Below are 10,000 nucleotides of genomic sequence, written 5' to 3' on the forward strand. Positions count from 1 at the left end.
GGCTGCATTGGGATTGAGCCCGCCGGGTCCCGCGGGACCCAACGTAAATCTCGCGGGAGCGGGCGGTTTGAATTTTGCTGCGAGCGGGAATGGGCGGCTAAAAAAAACACAGCGGGAATCGGCGGGATAGGGAGGTTGCCTACCGACATGATGGAGAAGATGTCAATAGATGATTTAGAAAAGAACCTCAAACGAGGTATTTACAGCACAAAAGCTAAGCAAGGAAAGTCTGACATTTGGAGAAGTTTCTCAATTGTTTTGGTAGGCAAAATCATGCGGTATAACGTTATATGTATCCACATATTGCGCAGCTGGCAAATACATAGCTACTTGATCATACCTCACCAAAAACGCTCAGCACTCCCTGCAGGTCAAGTTGACTGTTTGGTGTTTTTGACAAACAATACATAGAAGTTTAGTGAGTGGAAATGGATTGTTTCTAAATGTCCGTTTGCTATTTTGTGTTCACATTACGTTCTGTTGAAGCATGTTTTCTCAGGTTTCCTTTCAGTCGGTCACGTTCGACGTACGTCGGAACTGACCGACGAATTGGGATCTGTTTTTTGTTTCTCAATCTGGTTTTCTGTTTTCTGTTTTGCAAAGTTTTTGATAAAAACGAAATTATATTTGAATGTATGTCTTTTTTTTTTTTTTTTTACATGCAGGCCAGGGAAACGAAACAAACAACCCCATGAATCTCTTTAATAATATCAATACAAATACGTGTTTTTTTTTCTCCTGCGGGACGGGAGAAGACACAAAATCAATGCATCTCTATTATTGTGCGGGAATAAATTCTCAGAGTTTTGCGGGTGCGGGCGGGAGTGGACATACATATTGCGGGAGCGGGCGGGAGTGTAACACATACGTTGCGGGAGCGGGCGGTAATGGTCAGAAATTCTGCGGGTGCGGGCGGGAGCGGGATGAAGAAAACAGTCCCGCGCAGGGCTCTAGTCTGAAGCTCATGACGCAGGTGCTCTTAGGACGTGTCCCAATCCACTTTTGCTAGTTTAACGTCTGAAAACACGGTTGGCACTTCCGGCGCATGGTCTAAAATGGTTGTCTCTAGTCTCTTAATGAGTCATGGGCGTGTTTTGGGTGTAACGTGTGATAAACCAATCAGAGTCTCATCTCCCTTTCCCTTTAAAAGCCAGTTGTGCTCGCACCATGGCGGATTCGCTATTTACATTTGAGCGGAAAGACTGAACGCTTCTCCAGAGAGGAATCCTTTTTTATATATATATATTTTTCATCTGTGTGTGCTGTTGTGCGTCCCTGTGTGTGTAATAATCAGAGTGTGTGTGTGTGTGTGTGTGTGTGTGTGCTGCTGCGCGTCCCTGTGTGTGTAATAATCAGAGTGTGTGTGTTGTGCACCGCCTATAGGCTCATATTACTAACACACCCTTTAATACTGCACTATTGACTTTAGAGCAGGTGTGTGTTGGTCAGTGGTTTTCAGTTCCTCACGATGGCAACGCTCCAACAATGCTCCTGATCACACCTGGTGTTCAGACCAGACGCCCATGGGTGAACAGATGCGCCAGTGCGTTTACAAACATTTACATACATTTATGTATTTAGCAGACGCTTTTATCCAAAGCGACTTACAACTTGTGGGTACAATAAGCGATTGGTCGTGAAGAGTCGAGTGAGCGCAGCAAGTGCCTGAAATACTTAGTCCGTGTACATTTCTCAGTGTAGCACAGGCTAGAGTAGGGAGGGAAAGAGGAGGAGAAAGAGGAAAGGAAAGATTTTTTTTTTATGAGCTTATTTTATATGGTTAAGTGCTCTTGGAAGAGATGAGTTTTTAATGTTGTCAACGAATCAGCATTTCGGATGGCGGTGGGCAGATCATTCCACCAGCTGGGAACGTTGAATGAAAATGTTCTGGAAAGGGATTTTTTGCCTCTCTGTGATGGTACCACAAGCCTTCGCTCATTGGCTGAACGAAGGCTTTTGGTGGGGCTGTGGAGTCGTAGAATCGAGTCAAAGTATGCAGGAGCTGAGTGCGTGGTGGCTCTGTAGGCAAGCGTCAGCGCCTTAAACTTGATGCGAGTGGAAGCCAGTGCAGAGAGATGAAGAGAGGTGTGACGTGGGTCCTTTTGGGCTCGTTGAAGACCAGACGTGCCGCTGCATTCTGGATCATTCGAAGTGTTTGGATCGCACAAGAGGGGAGTCCAGCCAGAAGCGCATTGCAGTAGTCCAGTCTAGAAATAACCAGGGCCTGGACAAGAAGCTGTGTTGCGTGTTCTGTTAGGAACGGTCTGATCTTCCTGATGTTGTAGAGCGCAAACCTGCACGAGCGAGCTGTCTTAGCAATGTGTCCTCTGAAGGACAACTGGTCATCAAATGTAACTCCAAGATTTCTGACTGATTTTGAAGGGGAAATCAGGGATGCACCTAGCTGGATGGTGAAGTCGTTTGATATTTAAACAACGAGGAGCCGGACATGAACATGAGAACTGCGTCAGGATGAAACTAGCACAACACACTTGCGTGGTGTTGCATTGTGTCCGGTGTATGATAGGGCCCTATGTCTTGTTTTCTAAAAATCTCAAAATTAAGCGAGTTTGTGCTTAAAACAAGAACAAATATCTGTTAGTGGAGCCAGAAAAATGATCTTGTTTTCCCCCTGAATGAAGTTTATTTTTCTGGAGTGTCTATTTACACTCAGTGCCTTGTTGGCATAGGCTATTTACACTAACTCCGCCCACTGACGTCTGATTGGGCCAGACAAAATTATGGATGATGCTGTATTGTCAACAGTATCAATAGTGTAGAGGTGAGGCGCATGGCAGAAAGTTTTGATGCAAATCAACCTGAGTTTGAATCTGCCTTTTGCTGAACTCGCTCTATTCCCTTTCCCATCACATATCAGAATTGAAAGGATGAAGAAAATATTTCGAAAAGTGGGAGTAAAGTGTCTAACGTGTGTTTAATAATAGGTTTAGGGAGGGCGTTATTGTCCCAATATGGCGGCATCCATTTGATAATTTTAATATAATCGTTTAAACTCTGTAAGGAATCATTGACTCTGGGCCGTTGAACAATTGAAAAATAATGCATAGCCGTGGTGTCAATTATACCGCTTATACTACGGTTACCACACTTCAAAACATTGTTCAGAGGTTTTATTTTAAGACATTTGATCAGTAAAACGCTCTTGTGTGCAGGACTAATCTCATCCCACACCTTTGTTGCTAATTCCAAAACGTCATTTTAGAGCTCACAACGGAGGCTTGAGCCAATGAGAGCAGACTAATGCAGTTATTAGAGAGAGAGAGAGAGATTAAGCGTGTGATTTCTCTTAAGCGAGTCTCTCAACAGTGTTTGACACCAGCATCTCTACTAATAGTGAAACTGTAAGTTTATCTCAAGTGTGCCACAGGAGTCCTGAAAACTGAAGCCGACGCATCTCGATCGCCCCCAGGTGACTAAAGTCATAAACGGAGGTCTTACGGGTGTCGAACAACATGAGGGTCAGTAAATAAAGACAGAATTTTCATTTTGGGGTCAACTAACCCTTTAGTATCTTGACATTTTGCTAGATATTAGATATTTGTACTGGAAAACAAGACAAAAATACTGAGTAAGAGACTTACTTTTAATTAAATTTTTAATTTTTTAATTTATTATTTTTATTTAATACTTCCCTACTGTATAGTATGTGAAAACCAGTACACCTTGTCTGGCTATCACCAGACCAAGCTCAATTTAAGATTGAACACTGGTCTGGGGAGTTTGCTCTGTATTTTCTCTTGCACAAGAGGCGTGATCAACGAGCATAGTTTAAATGACTCTGTACGCAATTGGATAGTCCTTCAACCAATTAAACTACAAGAGGCGTGATCAACGATGACCCATCGCTTCTCTATCCGTCGTCGTGTTAAACCCACCAATAGCACACCAGGTGGATAAGCCCGTCTGTGATTGGTTCCCGCAAAAGTGAAACAGAAGCAGTTGAAATTAATGTACAGGTTTACTGCAAAAAATGCTTTTCTTACGTAGTATTTTTGTCTTGTTTTCAGTCCAAATATCAAAAAAATCTTACATTAAGAAGCTAGACAAGCAAAGGTTTTTGACTCAAAATTAAGGGAGTTTTTGTTTAAAATAAGCAAAATAATCTGCCAATGGGGTAATCTTTGTTTCTGTTTAATCTTGTTAATAATCTTGTTTTCTGTTTTAATTAAGATTATTTTGCTCACCCCATTGGCAGATTATTTTGCTTATTTTAAACAAAAACTCCCTTACTTTTGAGTTTTTTTCCCCCAAAACAAGACAAAAACTTTTGCTTGTCTAGTAAATGCTTCTTAATGTAAGATTTTTTAGATATCTGGACTGAAAACAAGACAAAAATACTAAGTAAGAAAAGCATTTTTTGCAGTGTTGCAGGGCGAAGTCTACGTCCAGATTACAGTCATAGAACATACTTTTCTAAACAGTCACAAAGCAAGTTTCAAACCAAATGTAGTACCATTTTGGACACAACGTGAGACATTTTTTAAAAACATCATCTTGTTCCACTGAAGAAAGAAATCAGACATTAGGGCGAGTAAATGATCCCTTTAAGAAGCTTGGCGGGAACACCAGCATATCAGGATCCAGTTGTGCTCAATTCATGCACTCGTACTGTACATATGCATATGCACACACACACACACACACACACACACACACACACACACACACACACACACACACTCATAGTGGAGACATGGCACATAAAAGCACTTTAAAATTCCTCAAGCGTGTGCATGAATCAACAAAGGATAATTTAGAGCTTAACATATTACAACGCACAAGCATTTCTATTTGTCAGAACCGACGTGGAGACGTTCCAGTCAGGAAATATTTGCGTTTGCTCAACATTTAAAGAGTAGGTTTAGAACAGCAGTAATTGCACACAGAAATCGTGGAGCGTAATCCCAAAACCTAAATCATGGAACGGACTAACTGTCAAGTTTATTACCTTTCTGTGGTCCTAATGATTTCCAAACTACACGCAGGCTAAAGGTTGAAGTGAGCAAACAGCGCTTGGCTGAATGTGTGCCGCGCTCAGCACAATAAATTTCAAATAATGACGATCTCTTTTTCTTCTTCTTCTTCACGTAACCAAGTTTCCGCAAATGTCCGAGGCAATAATTGTGTGTATATGAGGAGAGAGAGAGAGGTGTGATCCAACAAATCAATGAGCATTATTACACAGCAACATTACAAATGCATATTACATTTGACACTTTAATACATTTCACTAGTAAATCTCTAATGTTACGGTTAAACTGAGATCATTTTTACTCTTTAGTCAAACTCAGTCACTTTTTATATATTATTCTGATAATGTAAACATACACACTACCGTCCAAAAGCCTATATATGTGTGTGTGTGAGTATGTGGTTATGTGTGTGTGAGTGTGTGAATGTGTAAAAGTGTGCGAACGTGTGCGCACATGTGTGTTTGTGTGTGTGTGTGTGTGTGTGTGTGTGTGTGTGTGTGTGTGTGTGTGTGTGTGTGTGTGTGTGTGTGTGTGTGTGTGTGTGTGTGTGTGTGTGTGTGTGTGTGTGTGTGTGTGTGTGTGTGTGTGTGTGTGTGTGTGTGTGTGTGTGTGTGTGTGTGTGTGTGTGTGTGTGTGTGTGTGTGTGTGTGTGTGTGTGTGTGTGTGTGTGTGTGTGTGTGTGTGTGTGTGTGTGTGTGTGTGTGTGTGTGTTTGTGTGAGTGTATGTCTGTCTGTGTATTTTTAACCTTTGTACAACAACATAAAAGTTAACTCAAGAATATTTCAGCGAAAAAATCAAGTTTGGATATACTCTAGTGTAAACACTAAAACCAGATGAAAATCTGACTTTGGCCTGGAAAAAATAATCTTTCTAATTATATATATTTTTTCCAGGTCTTGTGCATTCTTTTGGTAAACCAGTTATCTGGGTAATATTATATGCCTCTGTGGTGCTACCTGACCACAGCTCTGACCCATACACACTCTTTAGTCTCATGCAATGGAAACTACAACTGTTTTGAGGAGCACCGAATAGACACACCATGACAGCAATTGTGAAATTGATCAATGACTGCGACATACACTCAATATGATATTAAAAAGTTATGTGACGCCTGCCTTTACATGCACATGAGCTGTAACGCCATCCCATTCTTAATCTGTAGGGTTTAATATGGAGTTTGCAGCTCTAACAGCTTCAGCTCTTCTGCTTTCCTCAAGGTTTAGGAGTGTGTTTATGGGGATTCTTCATTTGTGATGTTGGACGAGAAGGCCTGGCTCTCAGTCTCCGCTCTAATTCATCCCAAAGCTGTTCTATCGGGTTGAGGACAGGACTCAAGTTCCTCCACACCAAACTCGCTCATCCATGTCTTTATGGAGACGCTTTGAGCACTGGTGCATGCTGGGACAGGAAGGGGCCGTCCCCAAACTGGTCCCACAAAGTTGGGGGCATGAAATTGTCCAAAATGTCTTGGTCAAGCATTAAGAGTTCCTTTCACTGGAGCTAAGGGGCCAACCCCACCCCATAATCCCCCCTCCACCAAACTTTACACTTGGCACAATGCAGTCAGGCAAGTCCCGTGGCAACCGCCAAACCCAGACTCGTCCATGGGATTGTCAGACAGAGAAGCGTGATTGGTCACTCAGAGAACACGTCTCCACTGCTCTAGAGTTCAGTGGCGGCACGCTTTACCCCACTGCATCCAACGCTTTGGTGATGTAAGGCTTGGATGACCCCCAGGGGTCCTCCAGAAGATTCTAAGGGGTCCCCAGGAAATTTCAGAGAATAAAAAGACAAAGCAAAATTGGTTAAAGTCTACCAAACATTCAAACTGTTTCATTTCTAAATGTTTCTCTCCTTTCTTGCCGTATACATACTTTCCAGATCTGTATATGTTTGCTTTGTATCTTGAGTTTTTCTCACTATAGTCCGCTTTATCTCGCTCACTGGCGGTATTCTTAATGCAGTACGCATACATTTATTGTGAAAGTTGCTTATACAAATCATTTTTAATTGAAAATGTTCTTCTTCAGGTTTATACATCCAACATTAAGTATAGCAAATGTAAGTTTGGAAACAATATGTTGTATTTATAATGTCACACTTGCTATATATCCAACAGTTTAAATGTTTTTTTCCATACATACAAATATATAGATGGATTTTTAGGAAGGGGGTCCCTCATAAAAGGTTCATCATATTTGGGGGTCCTTGGGATCATAAAGTTTGAAAACCCCTGGTGTACACACTGCAAAAAATCTTATTTAGTATTTTTGTCTTGTTTTCAGTCCAAATATCTAAAAATTCTTACATTAAGAAGCATTTACTAGACAAGCAAAAGCTTTTGTCTTGTTTTGGGGTAAAATAACTCAACATTTTTTGGTTAAAATAAGCAAAATAATCTGCCAATGGGGTAAGCAAAATAATCTTGTTTTCTGTTTGAATTAAGATTATTTTTCTTACCCCATTGGCAGATTATTTTGCTTATTTTAAGCAAAAACTCCCTTGAGTTATTTTCCCCCAAAACAAGACAAAAACTTTTGCTTGTCTAGTAAATGCTTCTTAATGTAAGATTTTTTTAGATATTTGGACTGAAAACAAGACAAAAATACTAAGTAAGAAAAGCATTTTTTGCAGTGCATAATATATATCACATACACAAAGATGCATATAAAATTTTATCTGAAAAGTAATTATTGCAAAATCTCCAATAAAGTCTATTGTTCTCAGTCAAAACCAGGGCCGGCCCATGGCATAGGCGGAATAGGCAAATGCTAGGGGCGCCACTCATCCATAGGGGCGCCAAAACTTACTGATACTATTTTATTAATATTAATTTGAAATATTACCAAATAAAGCGCAAAAAAACTTAACTAAGTCCCCCGCATCTTCCCGGTCCGCCTCATAAATCTCCTCCGCCGAGCTACTTGAAGTGCGTCAGCAATATAACGCGCGATCAGTTTAATGTTGGGAATTTGTTGTGTCGCGTCGCCTCTCGCCGCATCTACTGTAGACAGGATTGCTTTCATTTTTTAGGGTGCTTGGCCGCTCGCTCCAGGTGTAGACCCGGTGAAAGTTGCCTGATAATTTATGACGGATGGCCGAATTGTAGTGTCTTAAAAAACAGAAGCCCTTGCTGGCAAGATAAGGGAAACACTGCAAAAATGCTCTTCTTATGTAGTATTTTTGTCTTGTTTCTAGTCTAAATATCAAAAAATTCTTAAACCAAGATGCATTTACTAGATAAGTAAAATAATGTTTTCTTAAGTGAGTTTATGCTTAAAACAAGCTAAATTATCTGCCAATGGGGTGAGAAAAATAATCCTGTTTCTGATTGAAATCTTGTTTCTTGTTTCTGTCCCAAACAGAAATAAGATCATTTTTCTCACCCCATTTGGCAGATAATTGTGCTAGTTTTAAGTTAAAACTCACTTCATTTTGTTTTTTTCCCCCAGAAAACAAGGAAAAATTATCTAATGTAATTTTACTAGTAAATACATCTTGATTTAAGAATTTTTTGATGTTTGGACTGGACACAAGAAAAATTATTAAATAAGAAGAGCATTTTTTGCAGTGTAAAGACAGAGGTTAAGTGGTGTAATGAATGAACAGTTTATTTAATTGCATAGTAAAATACTAATGTACGCTAATTAATTCCAGTTTTAACTTAAACCATATGCAGGCAGCAGTTCTGGGTTCTCCAGTGGCCACAGACAGTGTATTTTGTAAAAAAATTTTTAAAAAAATCAATCTGTTTTTTTTAAACGCATGTTATCACTTTTTTAATAGCCTAATGTTTTTATTCTACAGTTGTGCAGTTTTAAGGGGACATATGGACATTTTAAAATGTATTTGCCGAAATTAGTAATGATATTTATATACAGGTTTATTTAAAATAGCTACATTTTATGTAAATTTCACATTAAATATCTAAATTTCTCCAAAGTTTAATTCATGGTGAAAACATGAATGTGCATATTAGTGGAAGATTGCTGCCATCTACTGGAAAACAAACACTTTTGCTAGTTCTCAATAGTTTGTGCATGAATGCTGGATGCACTTGTTAATTGTGTTTAGGCTGTAATGTGGCATAGGTGCTATTTTTGTATAGTTTAACTATCATCAGCCTTTAAAAAATAAAATAAAAATAATAATATCATGAACATAATGACGGGGTAGAATGCACTGGACATCATATAAAACAACAAATATAAAAATTAAAAAACATCAATGCATTAAAAAAATAAAACAGTACCAGTGTTTCCGCAATTTAGACTGAAAACATGTAGTGCTAAACCTTGATACAAGGGCCACCAAGTAAAATCTTGCCTAGGGCAGCAAATTGGTCAAGGCCGGCCCTGGTCAAAACTAACCGGTGAGACTGAGACTCATAATGTAGAAAACTGCTGTAAATCAGCCTGATGTGAATGAGAATGAAGTGACATGAAGAATGAGGAAAAGTCCCCATTACACAATGTATTGAATTTCCTGACGAATGTGATTCTGCTGATAAACTCCGGCTCTTATTACAGCCGTGTTTACACTACTTATGAATCCTAAAGCTCCTTAATTTCGGGGAGTGTAACAATCATCTGAATGGATCTTGAGTGTAATAGCTTCATAAGATCAGCGCTGTGGTAATGTTGGCGTCTGCTTCACCAGATCGAGTGTGATCATCAATTATACTGCCAGCCGAGCAGAAGCATCTTATCCAGCTTCTCCACTTAAGGAGGAGCTGAAAAACGATATTTAGCCATAATTCAAAATGAATGAGATTTTTTTTTATAATGTGCAAAAGTTTTATGTGAGCTGGAGTGTTTTGTTTCTAGGCTGGAACTGGATCGTTATTTAGGGTTTGCCGTTATAGTTAGTAGAAAGTTCCTTCTAAGAGTGTAGGTCAGTCTGCGAGGCCAGTGCTGCCACAGCCGTGTTTTCCTGTGGGATTGGGCTCATATTCCCGGGCCGGACGCCACTGACCCAGAGCCAATGCCCACAGCACTGAGAC

At 39.9% G+C, this 10,000-nt stretch overlaps 2 protein-coding genes across 2 annotated transcripts in view; one reads left to right on the plus strand and one right to left on the minus strand.

Annotated features, from left to right (window-relative positions):
* angpt1 (angiopoietin 1) overlaps positions 1 to 10,000 on the plus strand; it is a 159,335-nt gene that overhangs the window by 119,555 nt on the left and 29,780 nt on the right. The window lies entirely within an intron of this gene.
* Positions 1 to 10,000, minus strand: part of vps28 (VPS28 subunit of ESCRT-I) — a 968,134-nt gene that overhangs the window by 726 nt on the left and 957,408 nt on the right. The window lies entirely within an intron of this gene.

This window comes from Gobio gobio, assembly GCF_949357685.1.
Source record: "Gobio gobio genome assembly, chromosome: 11".
NCBI lineage: Eukaryota > Metazoa > Chordata > Actinopteri > Cypriniformes > Gobionidae > Gobio > Gobio gobio.